The sequence below is a fragment of the Vipera berus genome (genome assembly GCF_964194415.1).
Source record: "Vipera berus genome assembly, chromosome: 1".
In the NCBI taxonomy this organism is placed as follows: Eukaryota; Metazoa; Chordata; class Lepidosauria; order Squamata; family Viperidae; genus Vipera; species Vipera berus.
Genome location: NC_138202.1, coordinates 210,764,037 through 210,786,487, shown reverse-complemented (window position 1 = coordinate 210,786,487; position 22,451 = coordinate 210,764,037).

Here is a 22,451-nt window from a genome sequence, read left to right as displayed (position 1 = left end):
CTTTTAATGGGATTTGAACCTACAGGACTTGCACTTGTTGACTATACAGTATGTTTACCTTTAGAGCTATACTGACCTGTGGATCAATAGCTTTCAGAAGAATGATCTGGGAAAAACTATGTGAGTGTCCTGTCCCTTTTTTCACACATTCTTATTCTAAGGCAGACATGTCAAACTCGCAATATCACATGATGTCATGCAATGTATCAGAGCTTTTTCCCCATTGCCGTCAATGGGGTGGGCACAGTTTCCCACTGATGCATCTGGCCAGCCGGCTGGCAGTTTCACACCCCTGATCTAAGGGGTTTTTCTCATCTTTGTTGGTCTGAGCCTCACGCTAAAGGCTTCAAGACCACTTTCTCAAGAGAGGGAGAGGGGTAAGACACCAGCTATCTCCTGTTTACAACACAGTCCTTTCAGCAGTTCCAAGAAAGTTCCACACCCATTTGCATTCTGATTCAGAGGGGACAGATAAAACCCCAAGTGGCCTAAACAACCATCAGAGAGAGTGCCAGTTATCCGATGATTGCAAAGAATAAAAATCCTTCCATTCCCTACCAATCAGTTAGAACTGAAGAATTTTTTTGGATGAGAAGTGAAACTTAAAAAACAACAACAAGAAAGTTCAGTTGCCTTTAAAAAAAACATCTTTGGGTTAGGCAGCATTTCTTTCCATATTACTACAGTGCTCTTTGAGACTATTTAACCAAAAAATGGTTTCTTCTTTCAAGAAAAATAAATCAAACCTTCCAAGGAATGGGTCACCCAGTCTTTTGAAAGGACTTGCTTTTTTTCTTTTTCTTTTTTGTCACTAGCAAGGCATCATTTTTAAACATGGGTTTTTCTTAAAGGTAAAGGTAAAGGTTCCCCCGCACATGCGTGCTAGTTGTTTCCAATTCTAGGGGCCGGTGCTCATCTCCGTTTCAAAGCCAAAGAGCCAGCGCTTGTCCAAGGATGTCTCCGTGGTCATGTGGCCGGCATGACTAGATGCCAAAGGTGCACAGAGCGCTGTTACCTTCCCACCGTAGTGGTCCCTATTTTTCTACTTGCATTTTTACATGCTTTCGAACTGCTAGGTTGGCAGAAGCTGGGACGAGTAACAGGCGCTCACTCTGTTACGCAGCACTCTGGATTCGACCCACCAAACTGCCGATCTTCTGATCAACAAGCTCAGCGTCCTAACCCACTGAGCCACCGCATCCCTTTTGGGTTTTCCTTACCGCACTTTAAAAAAAGTACTTGTGTCGGTTTTAACATGGAGCGAAAATAGCCAATTTCTCTTGCTTATGAGAAAAATAATATTATTTCTCTATTTTAACAGATAATTTTAACTTGGTTGAAGCAATTATCTAAAGTTATTTTTAGCAGGTTATGGCATTTTTTAAGAAGTTCATTTTCCTGCTTGCACACAAGGCAAAAATTATCATTTACTACCATTACTACATCTTCTCCCTTTTTAAGACCTGGTTTCATTCCACAGGAAATTAAATAATTTCTCATTCATTTGATAGGGGATGGAAAGGAGACAGAGGTTGTGCTTTGTTCTTTATTACAAGATGTCCAAGGCAATTGGTTTAATAGGTCAGCTATCATAATTACATGCAGTGCTGTGGTTAATAAAATGCATGTGAGACATACTGTATATCGTCTATGAATATTAACTCCATTAAGCTCCATTTATCATATTCTTATCTTGTACCTGTGAAGGTTGGCATATTTTTACATGTTTTCAAAATGAATACAATTAATTATTGTCTGCATGAAGGCAGATAGCTTTATTACTTTATTTTGACACAGCCCCGGAACTTAGGGACAAATTGAAGACTTCTGTCATGAAAGTAGACCAACCAAGATCACTGAAGGAGAAATTACCATGAAACAACAATCAGAAATTCATGCAGTCCCCTATCAAAGAAGTAAAAAAAAAGCAGTACTAAAGAACAATGGAAGTTACAGTTTATGACTTTCATATTTCTTTGTTGTCCTGTACAGAAAAATCGATATAGTAGTTGCAGGCTAAGACATACTTACAGTTTGCCATAATGCTCATTCTGACATGTATATATTTATGGCACAGCGAAGATTTTACAAAAGCAATTTCTGTGTATAAAAGCTTCTTGACTTGGTGAAATAGAACATTTTCTTATGTTTACAAGCAAGGAAAGATGGTGTAGAATCCAGTGCTTCAACAAGCCAGTAACATTCCTTGTTTATAATATCTAATATTTACATGGGGCTTCACCATTAATAATGGAAGAATATTTTCATAAGTGCAAAGTGGTCTGAAAGTTTCCAATATTTCAGAGACAAACTTCTATAAATAATGAAGAGAACTTGATGAAGATGCTTCATGTCATCATTTTCTTCAATTCCTACAAAACTATCATGTCAGCTTACTTTTTTCAGTGTACTGAAAAGAAGTATACCCTTCGAAAGAATATTGTAACCACCCACCACCCATGTAAATGTAAATGGACACTCAATCATCCAGGCCAAAATCATCCAAAAATGTTAAATCATGGTAACTAGACCAATGTTTATTAAACAGAGATGTTTCCTTACTCATCAAGTAACTTCTTCAGTCAAAATGAAAAAAAAAGTTAGCCAGAGATTCAGAGTGTCTTTTTTTTCCCATTTTGACTGAAGAAGTTACTTGGATGAGTAAGGAAACATCTCTGTTTAATAAACTTTGGACCAGTTGCCACGTTTTAACCTTTTTAGATGCTTTTGGCTTGGATGATTGAGTTTTCATTGACATATTTCAATACATTTTGGGGAAAAGCATCTGCAGTTGGTATGACAAGAGTTAGTACATTCCAACAACTGTCTGACTGTCTGCCTAACTCTCTCACACACATACACGTAACTGTGGTCTAGTGAGTTTATTAATATTCCCCAGCAATTTCCTTCATCAAAAACCTTGAACTGTCCTAATCAAGTCTAGCTATGAGAAAACTTAGGTTAGTCCACAGAACATCGGCCCAATAGTCTGCAAGGCACTTGAAAGTTGCTTAAACAAAATAATTTCAGTAGACAAACTTAAATCCACCAAGCAAAACATAAGAGAGCTTACGGGGCAAGAAAAGTTCAGAGTCTCCAAGGCACGATTAAATTCCAAACATGGTGTCAATCCAAAATGAAGCAGAAATCCAGATGACCAAACACACAGCTAGAAAACAAACACATTGTTCCTAGCAACAACTCTATCTGTCTGCTGTGATAAATAGCCAGCTTCTAGTGCAACCCATCATCACAGGCAGGGCCCTCTCCTCTCAAATAGTCTGGCTGACCTTTTCTGCTCCTGCCTTTTCTCTGTCCTACTGTATATGTTTTGGATCAGGTGCAGAAGGCAATTCCTCCTTCTCTTAGTTGGCTGTCTGCCACTGTAAGCTTTTCCCAGCTGGAACCTGAGCCAATTCCATTCCAGCCAGCCATTCAGAGCCATCAATCAACTCAGTTCCTGATGTGCCAGGAATTAGCTCATCCTCTCCTGAGGTGACCTTTGAGGACATATCTGGGGAATCATTCAAAGGAGACATTACACTATCCTTTTTTTCCATTTTGACTAAAGAAGTTACTTGGATGAGTAACAAAATGTTTCAGTTTAATAAACTTTGGTCCAGTTGCCATGATTTAACCATTTTAGTCCTCTACCACACATAACATTTTTTCTTCCATTTATATCAGACTTCTTGGACAAGTCCTGCAGTTTTCCTGACATGATTTCAGAAGTGGTTTCTAGTGTTGAGAGAGAGTGACTTGCCCAAGGTCATCTAGGTGGCTTTGTGCCCATGTTGGTGTTTTAACCACTATATCAATACATACACACACACACCCATACATAACATAACATCAACACTTGTGCTGGCAGAGGAGGCATGCTGCAGGTCCTGTCAGCCAGATTACTCCAGATTAGAGGGGTGAGTGTGTCAAAGAAGAGGGCCTTCCCCTCTGTTGCTACTGTCCTCTGGAACATCTCCCCCCCTCATGTGAGGTTGCTCCCAACCCTCCTATCTTTTCATAAGGGCCTAAAGACTGTGTCAGTTGGCTTGGGGCTCTAGTGGGGGAACAGTGCAATGGATGTGGTTGATTGAGTAATAACGGATCCCGACTCCCCACCCATTCTGTCCCTGCCCTCCCCCTGTGTCTTTGGTTTTAACATTTGATTTTAATTTTTTATGTTTTAACTTAGATCATAATCATAATAGTAAAATTGGAAGGGACCTTGGAGGTCATCTAATCCAACCCCCTGCTCAGGCAGGAAACCCTATACCATTTCAGACAAATGGCTGGCCAGTCTCTTCTTAAAAACTTCCAGTGTTGGAGCATTCACAGCATCTGGAGGCAGGTTGGTCCACTGGTTAATTGTTCTAACTGTCAGGAAGTTTCTCCTTAGTTCTAGGTTGCTTCTCTCCTTGACTAGTTTCCATCCATTGCTTCTTGTCCTGCCTTCAGGTGCTTTGGAGAATAGCTTGACTCCCTCCTTTTTGTGGCAGCCCCTGAGATATTGGAATACTGCTATCATGTCACCCCTCACCTTTCTCTTCATTAAACTACACATACCCAATTCCAGCAGCCGTTCCTTATATGTTGTAACTGTAACTGTAAGCTGCTCAGAGTTACCCTGTAGTAAGATGGGTGGCCAATAAATTTTATAAATAAATTTTATAAATAAATATCAAATGGGATTGAGCCTATCAGCTGGTGTCTGTTCATAACTTGCTTAATAGTGATATATGTCTATTATTATATTGGAATCTTGGAATCAAAGCTAAACAGGTAACCAGGTATAGTAGTATAATATAAGAATGAAAGTATAGTACAGTACAGTACAGTACAGTACAGTATAGTACTAGTACTGTATAATACTAGTATAAGAACTAGACAAATTGATTTTATTGTTTCACACTGTAGAATGGAAGAGTGCATAGTAGGGAGTATTCAGAAACCATAGTTTAAACTATTTATGGAGCTATTTTTTTACAATAGGGAGCTCTAGTAGGATATGTTGACATATGTAATAAGTGGGTGAATCTCACAGAGTTTTGTGGGTCCATTAAACTCTATACCTTGGACTTTTTTGGATCAGTTGGATTTGTGTACTGTAGTGTGCCAAAGATCTGAGTAGAAAACAGTAGTTTCCAGATGTGGGAACTATTATCCTATGTCCTGAAAGATTCTCTGAGGAAAGCATAATAATAAGGAGAAGTGGGTGGAGGAACACAGTAGCTAAGTCCTTGCTGATTGGACCCTCTTTGCTTTTAAACTGCCAGAGGCTGCTGGGAAAAGCTACACAACTGTGAGTTAAGGAGAAGTGGGTGGAGGAGCACAGTAGCTAAGTCCTTGCTGATTGGACCCTCTTTGCTTTTAAACTGCCAGAGGCTGCTGGGAAAAGCTACAAAACTGTGAATTAAGGAGAAGTGGGTGGAGGAGCACAGTAGCTAAGTCCTTGCTGATTGGACCCTCCTTGCTTTTAAACTGCCAGAGGCTGCTGGGAAAAGCTACACAACTGTGAGTTAAGGAGAAGTGGGTGGAGGAGCACAGTACTGGCCCGTGCGCCTAATGGCGCACAAATCATATAATAAAATAAAAAATAGTGGTGGTACATTCAGGGCAAGTGCATCTGAGATTCCCTTCATCTCAGCATGTCTGGCTTAGTTCAGTGCAACACTTGTTTTGCAACTGTCTTTCACAGCACTCTTTTCAAACTGGGAAACTGTCCTATCTGTACATAAATTACTAGTCTACAAGGACAGATTATTCATATAGGGTCTGTAATCTGCGCTTTTCAGGCAGAAATCAGGTGTTCAGTTCATCCCTCCTACTCTACTCAGCCTCCATGCTATCAGCCCCCACTACTGCAAAGATCCTGCAGGAGAAGGGCAGTGTGGACAACCGTGGAATCTGGCAGGGTGAGAGGTGTGAACCATAAACCCAAAGCTTTAGCTTTGTCCCTGCATAACAGATACAGTGCCCTTGCTGACCTTAACAGGGACATTAAGGAAACAGGTCAAGGTAATTGTGATGATAACTCAAATAAGCAGGGGACCATGGTCCGAGATGAACTTGTTTTTGACAGGGAGAAGTGCGAATCAGGTATTACACATAAGTCATGCAAGAAAAGAAAGGTACCCAAAAAGAGAAGCCACCTTCTGGTTGGTGATTCAATTATAAGGGATGTAAATTTAGGAAAGGATACAGAGGTTTCAAAAGAGGTCAGGTGTCTTCCAGGTGCTACTGCCAGTAGGGACAAGAAGCGTATTTTCAAAATAGTCAACAATGCCAGCAAAGAATGTGATGTGGATGCCATTGTACATCTTGGCACTAACGATCTGTCCCAAAATGATGTACTCTCTGTGCAGAATGATTTCCAGAGCTTGGAGCAGGAACTCATCAGAATAGGCTGTAGGCTCACTTTCTCAGAGGTCTTACCAGTGTATAAGGAACAAAATGGAAAAGGACAGCGTATAGCAGAATTTAATATGTGGCTAAAGGAGTGGTGTAAAGAAGAAGGCTTTGGTTATATTAGTCATGATGTCTGTAGCTGGTCCAATGAAAAAATGTACAAAAGAGATGGTCTGCATCCATCCAAGAAAGGGACTGAGTTACTTGGCAAAAAATTCACAGCTTTTCTGGAGGAATATTTAAACTAAACAACGGGGACAGTGAGCTAATTGATACAGAACATGACTGTCCCTGGCAATCTAAGAAAATAGGGGAACTCAGGCACCACACAAGTTATGTAGCAAGTAAACACAGGGTCAGTCATAAAGGACTCAAATGTCTGTAAACCAATGCACAGAGTATGAACAGTAAGCAGGGTGAACTAGAAATTCAGGTAAATGAGGGTGGATATGATATTGTTGCCATTATGGAAACATGGTGGGACGAAACCCACAAATGGAACACACAGCTAGAGGGATTTAAATTATTTAAAAGAAACAGACTAAACAAAAGAGGAGGTGGAGTTGCTCTATATATAAGAAATAACTTTATCTCTACAGAAATAGAGCACAACATTGATGAAAACTGTAAACTTGAATGTATTTGGGTCAATATAAAAGGGGGAAAAATGACATTGCCATAGGTGTATACTATAGGCCGCCCAACCAAGAAGAGGAAATAGTTGAACTTTTTGCTAGTCAGTTAACTAAGGTATGTAGGAAGTGCATCACAATAGGAATGGGGGACTTTAATTACCCTGATATCAACTGGGAGACAAATTCTGCACCAAGTGGAAGATCTAACAGACTCCTGACAAACCTAGCAGACAACTTTCTCTCCCAAAAGGTAGAGAAGGGAACTAGGGGATTAGCCATATTGGATTTAATTCTCACTAACACAGATGAAATGATAGAAAGTGTCAAAGCCACAGGAACCTTGGGGGGAAGTGATCATGCAATATTGGAATTCAACATTATGGAAGCACAAGCAATAGAATAAAGCCAAAGTAGAGTCTTGGACTTTAAAAGAGCTAATTTCAGTAAACTTAGAGAGACCTTGGGAAGAATTCCATGGATGAGAATCCTAAAGGGGAAAACAACTCAAGAAGCTTGGGAAATTTTGAAAAGTGAGATAATAAAGGCCCAGTCTAGCACAATACCAACAAAGAAGAAAAATAACAGCTTTCAAAAGAAACCAGCATGGCTGCATAAAGAACTCTCTGATAAACTGAAAGATAGAAAGGACAATTATAAGAAGGGGAAAGAGGGGCACATAACTAAGGCAGAATATCAGCAAACAGCCCGTGCCTGCAAAGATGAAGTGAGGGAAGCTAAGGTTCAAAATGAATTAAGGCTTGCGACCAAAGTTAAAAATAACAAAAAAAGCTTCTTTCAACATATAAGAAACAAGAAAAAAGTTAAGAAAATGATTGGTCCATTAGTGGGGAAAAGTGGCAAGAAGGTGACAAGCAACAGGGAGAAAGCAGAACTATTTAACTCGTTTTTTGCATCTGTCTTTACACAAAGGGAAAAAACAGTCCAACCTACCAAAACCAGTGCCATAAAAAATAGAATAGAAACGCAAGTTAAGATAGGCAAGAAAATGGTAAGTGAGCACCTGTCCAGCCTAGATGAGTTCAAATCATCAGGACCAGATGGATTACACCCCAAAGTTCTCAAGGAACTGGCAGACGTGATCTCAGAACCACTGAACTATATTTTTCAAAGATGCTGGAGCACTGGGGAACTACCAGAGGACTGGAAGAGAGCTGATGTAGTTCCCATCTTCAAAAAAGGAAAAAAAATGGATCCAGGAAACTACAGACCTATCAGCCTGACCTCAATACCTGGGAAGATTCTGGAAAAGATAATCAAACAACAAATCAGCGAACACCTTGATGCGAACAAAGTTATCACTAAAAGCCAACATGGGTTTGTCAAAAACAGATCATGCCAGACAAACCTTATTGCATTCTTTGACCAAGTGACAAAATTAGTGGACCAGAGGAATGCTGTAGATATAATTTACTTGGATTTCAGTAAGGCATTTGATAAAGTAGATCACAACCTACTACTTGATAAGATAGAAAAATGTGGGTTAGATAGCATCACCACCAGATGGATTTGTAGCTGGCTGACAGGCCATACTCAGCATGTGGTCCTCAATGGAACTGCATCTACATGGAAGGAAGTGTGTAGTGGGGTGCCCCAGGGCTCTGTTCTGGGCCCAGTGCTCTTCAACATCTTCATCAACGATTTGGATGAGGGGATAGATGGGGAACTCATCAAATTTGCAGATGACACCAAGCTGGCAGGAATAGCCAATACTCCAGAAGATAGGCTTAAGATACAGGAGGATCTGGACAGACTCGAACACTGGGCACTATCTAACAAAATGAAATTCAATGGTGAAAAAAGTAAGGTTCTATATTTAGGCAGGAAAAATCAAATGCACAGGTATAGTATAGCTGGTACCTTGCTCAATAGCTGCCTAAATATAGAACCTTATAGAACTGTGAGAGAGATCTCGGAGTCCTAGTGGACAATCACTTAAATATGAGCCAGCAATGTGCTGCAGCTGCCAAAAAAGCCAACACAGTGCTAGGCTGCATTAACAAAGGGATAGAATCAAGATCACGTGAAGTACTAATACCACTTTACAATGCCTTGGTAAGGCCACACCTGGAATACTGCATCCAGTTTTGGAAACCACGATGTAAAAAAGATGTTGAGACTCTACAAAGAGTACAGAGAAGAGCAACAAAGATGATTAGAGGTCTGGAGACTAAAACATATAAGGAACGGCTGCTGGAATTGGGTATGTGTAGTTTAATGAAGAGAAGGGTGAGGAGTGACATGATAGCAGTGTTCCAATATCTCAGGAGCTGCCACAAAGAAGAGGGAGCCAAGCTGTTCTCCAAAGCACCTGAAGGCAGGACAAGAAGCAATGGATGGAAACTAGTCAAGGAGAGAAGCAACCTAGAACTAAGGAGGAACTTCCTGACAGTTAGAACAATTAACCAGTGGAACAACCTGCCTCCAGAAGTGGTGAATTCTCCAACACTGGAAGTTTTTAAGAAGAGACTGGCCAGCCATTTGTCTGAGATGGTATAGGGTTTCCTGCCTGAGCAGGGGGTTGGACTAGATGACCTCCAAGGTACCTTCCAACTTCTTCTTCTTCTTCTTCTTCTTCTTCTTCTTCTTCTTCTTCTTCTTCTTCTTCTTCTTCTTCTTCTTCTTCTTCTTCTTCTTCTTCTTCTTCTTCTTCTTCTTATTATTATTATTATTATTATTATTATTATTATTATTATTATTATTATTATTATTATTATTATTCAGCAGGATTTGTCACCTAGTAGCTGTAACTACTTTGCACAACACTTTGATGATAAAACTGTTCAGATTTGCCAAAGTCCAAACTTTTCATAGGCAGAGTCCATGATGACTATTGAGGAAATATTTAGCTGTGTTAGTTTGAACTTCTGTTGGCCAATGGATTTTGGTTAAAAAGATAGGTGCTTACTAGGATGTCCTTTGCCACTTGTGAACTAGATACATGATCGTCCTAACTTTGGAGAAGAATGGGTTGGTGCGGTCAGTTAGATCATGGAGGTGATCATTGCTCCAATTCATGAAGCAGTTGTTCATTCAGCCTTGGAAGAGGATGTCCTGTGCTTCTGATTAAGAGCTTTATTGGATAACTATTGACAAGTCTTCAACCTCCATATGAATTGAGCAAGCAATCTGAGAGCTCCACACAGAAAGCAGACTGAAGAATCCTTTGTGCTCTCTGAGCTTGATTGCTTGATAGCAGACATTTCATTACCCAAACTAGGTAACATTGTCAGCACTAGTAAGGTGTGGGGATTTTCTCCCAAACAATACCCCAATCAAGGAACTGCCAAACAAGCTAACAGTAACCAGCCCAGCCAAAGAACCTCTAAGATCACCCCTACAAATACTGGCAGGGCAAGCCTCTAGAACAGGGGTGTCAAACTCAATTTCATTGAGGGCCGCATCAGCATTGTGGTTGCCCTCAGGGGGCCGGGTGGGTATGGCCAGGGTGGGCGTGGCCTACTGGGTGGGTGTGGCTAGAGTGCATATGGCCTACTGGGTGGGAATGGTCAGCTCTACATTGTTTGCATCAAGGGTACCTATGGGGGCCTGGGCAGGAGTGGGACAGATCTGAGGGTCTCTGGCAGAAGGAGGGTCTCTGGGCCAGGGCCAAGGCAGTTGGGGCCATTCCCTCACTGTTTCCAGGATGGCTTCGCGGGCCACATGAAACCACTTCACGGGCCGGATCCGGCCCCCGGGCCTTGTGTTTGACATGTCTGCTCTAGAATATAAATCTGAGAGCAAACTCCAAATAACTTCCAAATATAGGAAGGCAACTAACTTCTGAAAGAAAACAATCAAGCTCAGAGAGCACCAAGGATCCCTCATTTCATCCCTGAGCTACAAAAATTCTCCTTTATAGGAAGCAGGCTATCTATTTGTAATCCACATTCAGTATTTCACATTAAGTCATTGGGGCAATCAGAGTAGAGGTGAATGCATTGGTTTTTGCATGTTATGTTTCTGTTTCTGGTTTTTTAAATATCACTATGTTCTTAGCATCATATAGTAGTTTTCATAATTTAGAGCAGTTTGACAGAGCAGTAATTCTTTTCTAATCAGAATCTCTGGTATGATCCCTTTTGGAAGAAATGCCTTAGCAACGGTATTGTTAAAGCTTAGGCGTCCCATTCAGAACCTGATTATCTTTCTACATTTTCATACAAAATGGATTAATGTGTCCCAATTTTTATTATGTTTTCAACACTTGTCATTTGGCATTAAGTTGACACTATGAAAATTTATTGCAGATCTCTATGAATGGACAGAATGCAGTGGTATATAGAAGAAACGGTAAAGGAAAGATAATTTATGTCCCAGTCACAGACCTTATAATAATGTTGAAATGAAAATTGCACTTTGGATAAAACAACCATTTTGTGAAACAGAGATATAGGAAGACAAGTAACTGTAAACTCATGAACTACGTAGAGATCATAGTTTAATGATAAATATCTGATTTTCACAAATGTGCTCTGAAGTTGAACCTCTAGAATTTCCATTAAAGGAATTTCAGATTTTAGGGTTGGGAAATCCATTTCCTTGAGATCTAGGGAATCTGTTTTCAATCAAAGAAGACAATAGTATGGAAACAATTGTTTGCTTAGCAGATATTGCTTCTTATAAAAAAAGTTATGACAATTTCTTCTTCCTTTTGTTCAGTTAGATTTAGAGTATGCTGCAGTCAGGTATGACCATCGTGGAAAAGGATCTTTCAGGCATTTCCAGCACATATGTTTTAAAGAGGGGAGGCAAACCAGAAGATCCTTATCAAGTGACCAGAGAACTAGGCCAAGTCAATTATGGAAGACAATCATTCAGTTATCATGGCTCTGCCCTATATTTACAGCTTCAAAGATTATACCAATACTATGACCTAGTGAATGATTTGAATGCTTGATCTGGCACCTGCATATTATACTAATTTTAAGTTTCCAGATGATTTGACATCCTAGTATAGTTTAGCTGTCATTCTGTTAAACAATAATTCTATGTTGTCTAGACTACATTTTAAATTCTTTATCTGAAATCAGACCACCATCATACTCAGGTAACTATTAGGTACCACTAGTACACTGGGTTTTCAGAAGAATGACAAGCTCAGGTGTGAATCCGTGGTAAAAACATCTGGACTGGGCAATCGGTCTTGAAATCAGCTCTGAAATTGTTTTAAAGGAAAACCAAACACAGTGAGGAGTATACTTGTGCACCTCAGGAAAATTTGGCATCAGATTAGTATAGTTTACCAACTACATTTGCAGAGTAATGGAGGTAAATATGGAAGTAGAACTGGAATTACAGAATGACATTCTAAAAATCTATGCTCTAAATTATTCTAAAAATCATGGTGCAAGAGATTTAATTGGCAAGAAAGCAGAGAGTTTGTCAGTCCAGCGTGATAATTTTTTATTCAAGAGCTCAAAACAAATTTTTTTCCTAACCTCTTCCATCTGAAACAGTTCAGCTTCTTTTTCATTTCAGCTTACAGCTTACTGCATTTTTTTGGGGGGGGGAGGTAGCATCTTCAAATTTCCAGGCAGACAGGCATCTCAAGGTACAAATATTACTCAGGTCTGGCTATTACACTTATAGTTTATTCAGAAGCAAGACAGGTGAGTGCAAAAATCTGTTTCTCACAGTATAATATAGGGTTGCCCACAGTGTATCACCCACTCACTTGCTCATTTATAACATATATTCCTCAGAAACTTGTAAAATGGCATTAAATGTATTTCACTGGGTCACCAAGAATTCATTGGAGCTCGTAGTAATGTGCAAACTTTTCTCTTCAGCTGGGTGCATGTTTCATTTCTGCTTGACACAATAATCTGACAAGCAGGGCCTGTACTGGCAATGTTGAATATTTTCAAAGTCATGTAAATTAGGTTGACGGATCCACAAACATAAAATGGCAGGCATACCACAGCAATGCTTGCTAAGACACACTAATGGCATATAATAAACACATGATTCAAGGGCTATTTATAATGTGCCAATATATGCTCATTGTAGAAAAGGAGAAAGAGAAAAGGTGAACTTTATGGAACATAATGGGAGCTCCAAATTGTTTACAAATGCTAGAGGTTAATGGTATGTAAAAGCTACTGCAGAATCTTTAAATGATTATTTTGCCCTTCATGAAAGGTGCTTCTTTTACCAGGCATGCATAGAAGTCACACTTGGTTGGTGTTTTTAAAATCTTTTGGAGCTGATATTTCAAGTGCACCATGACTGCTTCATATCTCTACATTTAAAGTAAAAGAAATGTTATTAAATTGTCAGATAGGTGAAATGTGTAGTCTGAGCTAAGGGAGATCTCAGTGGGGATACTGAAGCTATTGGATATTGTGTTTTATTATACTGGAAATCTATTGGAATACAATCTTCATGTACTCTATGCCAGGGATCCCCAACCCCTGATCTGTGGACCTGTAATGGGCCGCGCCATGACAGCACAACCAAGCAAAGCCCCATCCATGGGATGCAGGCAGCACACAAAACCACACATTCTCCCATCCATGGAAAAACCTTTCTCCACAGAACCAGTCCCTGGTGCCCAAAAGGTTTTGGACTTCTGTTCTATGCAACAACTACAGCATTATTTAACCAGTAGATGGCAGTGTTTATAAATTTTCATTTATGTTATATAATCTTTTGTTGTTGTTCTGAGCAGAGTTTTCTGTTTCCTGTTGCAATTAAGCAGAAAGGCCCATGTGGACTGTGCACTTTGTTCTGTAGGGCTACATACAGAATTTCTAACAAGATCCCAGAGCAGGGGTGTCAAACTCACAATGTCACGTGATGTGTCGTGATGTATCATGACTTTTTTTTGCCATTGCCGCAATGGGGTGGGCGTGGTTTCACTATGATGCATCTGGCCCATGGGCCAGCAGTTTGACACCCCTGTCCTAGAGGCATCCTAGATTCTGGATGTGAAATAATGGCCAAACGTCAGTATAAAAAGCTGGTTTCCAGAGTAATAGAGCAGATTGTTATGTAAACAGCAAGTTGCAAGCTTTTCTGTTATTAGTGATGGAGTACAGGAAAGCTGTTCGAAAGAACAGAAAGTCTCTGCCCTATAATGCTAACAGATCTTGATTTCTAAATATAAAATTCTTCAGTTGCTTGAATCTTTATAATAATTTTCTTCACAATATATTTTGCTAAAAACACTTTGTAAGAATGAATTTTTGTACCATTAAGAAAAGTTTATGATAATCAGAAGGGCAGCTTCTAGGTGAGATCTATGGCAGCCTAGGCCTCTCTGAAGGAAAGAGGATAGAATTACTATAGAGATTGGCAGCTAGAGGATAAATTCTGGCCAGCACTGTCTTTCTGGGCAAAAGAGATTGTGATTGCCAACTTGCACTATGGATAATTATTTTTTGTGAACTGACTGCAAGAATTGAGGTTTTTGTGATCTATTTGGGAGCTGAGGGGTTTCAATCAAGCTCACTGTTAGGCATATGATGATAGCCTACAATGTTGGGTTGAAAATATATTAAACTATGATGTTGTGACTTTAAGATGTTAATTGGCCAGTGGGTGTTTAAGTGTTCTCATGGCCATAAGAGGGAGCTAGGAACGTAGCTTCTCTCTCTCTGAATTCACTGCTCTCTCTACTATTATTGTTTTGCTGTACTGTTGGTTTACTACTATGATAAACCTGAACTGTGTATTGACCTCTGCACCAGTAAGAAGACTTTGTATTTGGAATACTCCTTGGACTGTTACTATTGTGTATGACCTGCATTGTCTATTTTTGACCGTGCATTTTTGTTCTTTACACCACCTCAAAAGTAAAGTATTTTTTTTTTGCTTTCACAACTCAGTGTACTCTTATTTATTTTATTTATTTATTTTAATTCCATTTATATCCCGCCCTTCTCCGAAGACTCAGGGCGGCTTACAAGCTTAGCAGTAGCCTTCATTCTATGTATATGCCTGCTTATTAGGGCTTTCACACACACCCCAAGCGGCCTTATTACAAAGTCAGCTTAATTGCCCCCAACAATCTGGGTCCTCATTTTACCTACCTCGGAAGGATGGAAGGCTGAGTCAACCTTGAGCCTGGTGGGATGCGAACCTGCACTAATTGCAGGCAGCTGGTGTTACTTAAGGAGGCATTAGCCCACTGCTCCACCAAGGCTCTTGTGGTTACTGTGTGACTCTTACTGCTCTCAGTACCCTTCCTTGTCTGTGCAACTCCTTGGTAGCACAAGGAGACCTCTGCACAACAATTCTTAACACTCACACCAAAAGTAGCAGAAACAGCAGAGGAGAGGATTTGCTAGAGCCACCTGCAGAGAGAAATTACACATGATTTGTTTCCGAAAATGTTTTAGGATTTAGGCAATACATTATCTGATTCACCTGATTGTAAATTAACTAAATCACTTGATACTAAATTGATTAATTCACTTGATGCTAAATTGAAAGCTTTTTTTAAAAAAAGAATGGATGAAAGATTTGTAAAGATGAAAGGGGGGTGAAAGAAGAAGTTAAGAATATGGAAAGTGCTGTGAAACAAGTGTCTGGAGGTGTAAAAGGATGACAAAGTGAATATTCTGGACAGTAAGTAGAAGCTATACACAACTGGAAAGAAAATTATATAATTTGGCACTAACAGAATTAAGAAAATTGTCAATGTTTGCAGCAATGTTTGAGATTTAGAGCAATGCCAAGTAAAGATATTAGGGAAAAATTTATTAAAGCATTGGCATTTTGGGGGATTGGGATGAGGGTACAGAAGCAGAAATTGATAAAATATATAGAATAAGTACAAGATGCAAGAATAAGAAATGTTCCAAGGGATGTGTTTGTGCATTTTGTCAAGAGGAAGAGACCAAATTTTGCAATAGCATTTTAATGCAAAACTGAAGATTGATAATAAACATGTAATTGTTTTAAATAATACTTATAAGAATTTTGCATGAGAAAAAAGTATTTTTTAACTGATAGATTAAAGAGGAAGATTTCAAAGGGACAAACTGAGTTTTTACTTTTAAACAGCAGAGCTTTTGTCTAAATTCTGTCCAGGAGGCAGGAGAATTTTTAGAAAAAAAATTAATTTAATTTAATTTAATAATTTGATTTCTATACCGCCCTTCTCCCGAAGGACTCAGGGCGGTGAACAGGGCAATACACAATAAAAATCGAATACAAAAATTAAAAAGTCATTAAACATCATGCCCATAAAATCAATACATATTAAAGTTAAAACTAGTTTTAAAAACCCAACCCCATCCCGTCAGACCAGGCCAGCTTGTTCGAAAAAGAATGTTTTGAGATCGCGCCGGAAGGAGCGAAGGTCGGGGGCCATCCGGAGCTCAACCGGTAAGCGGTTCCAAAGGTCTGGCGCGCCCACAGAGAACGCTCTCCCCCTGGGGGTCACCAATCGGCATTCTTTGATCGGCGGCATCCTGAGGAGGCCCTCTCTGTGGGAGCGCACTGGACGGAGGGAAGTTGACGCCGGCCGCAGGTGTTGCCATAGGTAATCCGGACCCATGCCATGAAGGGCTTTGTAAGTCATAACTAACACCTTGAACCTCACCCCGGAGAGCAACCGGTAGCCAATGCAGCTCGCGGAGCAAAGGTGTAACATGGGAGTATCGGGAAACTCCCAAGACAACTCGTGCGGCTGCATTCTGCACCAGTTGGAGTCTCCGGGTAGACCTCAAGGGCAGCCCCATGTAGAGAGCATTACAGTAGTCTAGACGAGAGGTCATGAGCGCATGAGTGACTGTGCACAAGGCATCCCGGTCTAGATAGGGCCACAACTGGCGCACCAGGCGAACCTGGGCAAAGGCCCCCCTAGTCACAGCTCCAATATGCTCTTCCAAAGAGAGCAGTGAGTCTAGAAGAACCCCCAAGTTGCGAGCCCTATCTTCGGGGGGTAATAGCTCACCCCCTCATGGCCAATGATGGAATGATCGGAATTTCCCGGGATGCCGGCACGAACAGCCACTCAGTCTTGTCAGGGTTGAGTCAAAGCCTGTTCCTCCCCATCCAGACCCGGACCGCCTCCAGGCAACGGGACATCACGTTGAGGGCATCACTGGTGTGGTTTGGGGTCAAAATAAAAAGCTGGGTATCATCAGTATATTGGTGATACCCAACTCCAAAACCACGAATGATCTCACCCAGCGGCTTCATATAGATGTTGAACAGGAGAGGCGAGAGAACCGATCCCTGAGGAACTCCACAAATGAGAGGTCTCAGGGTCGATCTCTGCCCCCCTGCCAACACCGACTGCGAACGTCCCAGAAGGTAAGAGGAGAACCACTGGAGAACTGTGCCTCCCACTCCTAACCCCCTGAGACGTCGCAGCAGGATACCATGGTCGATGGTATCAAAAGCCGCTGAGAGGTCTAAAAGGACTAGGACAGAGGAACAACCCCTGTCCCGAGCCCGCCAGAGATCATTCACCAGCGCGAACAATGCCGTCTCCGTGCTGTACCCGGGCCTGAAACCCGATTGGTACGGGTCTAGGTAGTCAGCTTCATCCAAGAACAAAGGGAGCTGCTGCGCCACCACGCTCTCAACAACCTTCGCCAAAAAGCAAAGGTTGGAGACCGGACGATAGTTGTTTAAAATTGCTGGGTCCAAAGCAGGCTTCTTGAGGAGGGGTCTCACCACCGCCTCCTTCAAGGCGGCGGGAAAACTACCCTGACTCAAAGAAGCAGTAATCACTGCCTGGAGCCAGCCTCGTGTCCCATCCCGGGCTGCATAAGTCAGCCAGGAGGGGCACGGGTCCAACAAACACGTGGTGGAGCTCAGCTTCCCCATGATCTTGTCCACTTCTTCAGGAGTCACAGGGTCGAACTCTTCCCAGATTAAATCAACAAGGCCGCCCGTATCCTCATCGTCAGACTCTGCCCAGTCGGAGTCCAGACTGGTCCGGATCTGAGCGATTTTGTCCGACAGAAATCGACTAAACTCCTCGGCTCGACCCTGCAAGGGGTCCTCCCTCACCTCCCAAATTACCAAAAATCTTGTTAATAGTCAGTTTAGAGCTTGTTGATATATGGAGATAGAAAAAACAGTACTTCAAGAGAGCAGATGTATTTTTCTGAAAGACATACTGTAGATCCTTTTCAAGAATAGAATATGATTTCGATTGTGAAGAATTTTGCCAGTAAAATTGACAAAGTAGAGATATACTACCACAGACTTTTCATATCATAATCCTGTGAGTATGGTTTGTAAAATGTAATCCAGTCCATTTTAGATGGCGACTAAATGAAATGTTGCTTCCAAGAATGTACTGGGGAGTATTTTAAAAATAAAATAAAATAATTATTTCAAAAGAATTAAGATCTTCTGATTAAAGCTCAATACCATTGATTTAAGAATGGTCTGGGTTGCAAATAGAGTTTTTATTGAAACTTATTTCATACAGCACAATAGTGAACTCAAAAAAGAAAGAAAATGCAGTCTAAATTGGATGACATAAAAAGAAAAGAATTAAATAAATTTCCAGAGAAAATAAGCATTTCTCAATAAATTAAGTTTTTACAATGACAATTATCTATATTAACAGTAAGAGAAATGGAAATAAAAAGGAACTATGTAAAGCAAAAAAAAAAAAACGCCCTTTGAGTTTGCAAATAAAAGAAAATGGTTGGCATATAAATTATGAAAAGAAAAGAAAATGATATTGAAACTAAAAGAGGGAGATACTATATTAACAGATAATACGACTATGCAACAAGAATTTCATCAATATTATTCCAACTTGTATAAAGGAGAAGAAATTTCTTTGGAGAAAATAGATGAATACTTAAAGAAACAAAATTTACCAAGGATTACAGAGGTACAGAAACAGATTATAAATGGACTTATAACAATAAGGGAAGTTTCTGAAGCTATAAAAAAAAGATTAAGCCAGGTTCTTGTTATAAATTGTTTGAGGATGAACTTTTACAACCTTTATAACATCCAATGAATACTATTTTATAGAGTCATGATGTTAAGTTTAGAGGAAGAGGTAATTTTATAATTTACTTATAACTGCTGTAAAGAAGATCAGAAGCCACTTTTTAATCTTTTTTTCTTTCTTTTCTCTTTTTCTCTTTCTGGCTATGCCAGAAAACCTTTCTCACAAGCTGTAGGATGCCGTTACAAGGATTTGTCAATAATACTAGATTACATTAGGAATACCATGTCCAAGCAACAACCTCCAAACTACCGTTAGGTGGCAGCAAAAACAAAACAATGGCTTTGCTGCCATCTAGTGATTGTTCAGAGTTTTACATCTCAACTATAGCGTGCCTGGCTATATGGATTAATACAGCTGACAGTGTTTCTGTTACATGGAGATAGATAACTTTACTCAGCAGAATATATCTTAAATTCAGAACTGGTCTAATACAGCATGTTAGAAAGAAAATGGTTCTCCAGCATCTTAAATGGAGATCTTCTTTCATGTGGCTTTTAAACATTTAATGGAAGATACTGAAAATCAATCCCAAGACATACTTCCTGTGTAATACATGTACTATTACACAGAATAATAATCTTTCTCTAGAAGCTAGGACACCAATTGTAGGAGTTATATCACAACCCTTGTATATTTTACGCCAGGAAAAAAAATCTTATCAATTTTCAGTTATTGCATTACTAGTGTAATCAGAGAAAACTTAAGGGGTGTTAGCGAAAAATTGGAGAGTTAGTCACTAGTTGTCAATCTTTCTGTAAGGTGCCTGTTGAATCCAGGTTTTAAAGGATATCTGATGTCTACAGGAAGTCTAAAACTATTCATCAGAAAAGTGGTGTGTGTTTTTTGTTATTCAAATGACTATTCAAATATAAGCTAAGTATGTAATTAGAAATAGATAAATCTATTAAGTCTTGATTCCCCTCCAATTAAATGTAATTCAAATCTGCCACAAAGTAATGAATGTTGGATGTTGTTCTTAACACCCAACCCAAATAGAATTCTTACTCATACCTGAATTGATTTGCAGTCCAGCTACCCTCATCCCTTCCATGTTTCTGACAGAGGGAGGAGTCCTGCCTTTCCAATTCTACTTAGCATTGTTGATATGAGCATTTCTGGATTTCATTTCTCCATGTCAACCATGTTTGACAGGCAGCAACTACTCTGGCAACTTTACATCACATTTTCCTAAGCATGTAAATTCTGTTGACAGTCTGATAAAGTTAAATTGGCAGGCATGGTCTCACGAAAGCAAGGCTTATTAAAATACACTAATGGAATAGAATAAATATGTTACTTCAAATCCAAACAGAAATATACAGTAATCATATGATGTAACCTGGCATTTGGAAAAACCCTTGGTGGCAAAAAAAAATATTGATGACTTATGCCAATTGTGTTTTAATATTTGTACTCATATATTCAGAAAATATGTTCTGTATTATTAATTGAGGATTTGTATATATAGTTAATATACATTTCTTACCTAAGTATATGAAATAAAAGTTGCCATTTTTCTATAAAATTAATGTACATTGTTGTATTTTAAACAGTAGGTGAACATTCTCCATTCTCTTCTTATTGTTTTCTTTCATACATGTACTAAATTGGGACCATTTATTTATTCAATTTCTATAGCTGCCCATCTCAGTCAATAACCCTGGGCAGCTTATAATTCAAAATATGTATTATAATAAAAACACTAAAAGCATTTTTAAGCAATAAAAACATCCAAAGTAAGTATACATAGCAGTCAAGATACTTGGCCAGATAGCAATACCACCAGGAACTGGGTCCTTGACACACTCGGCACTCCACGCTCGAGAAGATGGGTGTCTGAAGTATGTGTTTACATACATAAAATAGGTATGCTGTGTGACTGTGAAATTCAGTGAAAAGGAAAGACTGGAATGAAAGATCTTCCCTTTTTTGAAGGAATGGATCTCAATTAAAGTGGTTTGATCTTGTGAGGTAGACATGAGGTAAATGCACGTATGAAATTGAAGTGTGGGTTTAATTATGAATGAAAGGGCTCATTAAGTGCCAGAAAGCATGAACTGGTATCATTTAGACTGTTGAGGATACATAAAAAAGTGGAATTTATGGAACCAGTGGTAAGGTTCTAGGCCAGGGGTAGGCAACCTTGACTCTTTTATGACTTGTGGACTTCAACTCCCAAAATGAATGGTTTAGAATAAAGCTGAGAGTCAGACAAGAATGTATAATGCCCCCTTCATTGTTTCATGTATTTGTGGACAAATCCACCCCAAATTTGTGAGAGAACTTAGAGGTGTGTTGGTTGTTAAAGTGAATGATGATGTACTTTTATGTGGAGATAATGAATGGTTGACCTAGAACTTGAATATTTGAATAAATATTTGTGCATGGTACAAAAATTGATACAAAAAAGAATGGAATGGAATGGAATGGAATGGAATGGAATGGAATGGAATAGAATAGAATAGAATAGAATAGAATAGAATAGAATAGAATAGAATAGAATAGAATAGAATAGAATAGAATAGAATAGAATAGAATAGAATAGAATAGAATAGAATAGAATAGAATAGAATAGAATAGAATAGAATATTTGGACAAATGTGATTAGACACATAAGGAATTTGTCTCTGGTGCAGAAACATGCAAAGCAACAGAGTAATACTAATGATAATGATACCAATGAGAGAAGGTAGTAGAAAAGATGGGAAGGATAATAATTACCACATGGGTAAATATACTTAGATGTAAGACAATACTGTGGAAATTAGGTGTTCAGCAAAGTGATGGCATGAGGGGGGGGGGGAAACCTATCCCTGTGTCTAGTTATTTTGACATGCAATGCTCTGTAGCAGTGTCCTGAGGGGAGGAGTTAAAACAGCTTATGTCCAGGATGTGAGGAGTCTGTAGATATTTTCTCAGCCCTACCCGTGCAGTATACAAGTCTTCAGTTGTAGGCAGGCTGGTTGCAATTGTTTTTTCTGCAGTTCTAACTATCCATTGAGGCCTGTATTTGTCCCATTTGGTTGCTGTACAAACCAGACAGTTATAGAAGAACAAATGACAGACTCAATAATTCCTCTGTAGAAATGTATCAGCAGCAACTTGGGCAGGCTGAACTTTCTGAGTCAACAATTTTGCTCTGCATCCTCTACTCCTAATAAATTGATTGTGTATTGTTGGCAGTGGGGAAGTTGATTCAGAAACAAAAGTGCAGCTTTTTCTGAATCCCATTGGTTTCCATTAAACCTGTTTTGAGTGATGTGTAGAGAGATTATTTTGAAAGATATGATTGTTCTCAACTTAAGCCTTCCTAGTTCCTAGATATTGGATAGATTTTTGAATAGCCGATTATCTCTGGGTTGGATATTCTCTGTATTTATATTAGAGGTAATTTCCAACATTTTTCTTGGGAAAAAATGTCAAAACTTTACAGACTCAAATTTAGTTTAATA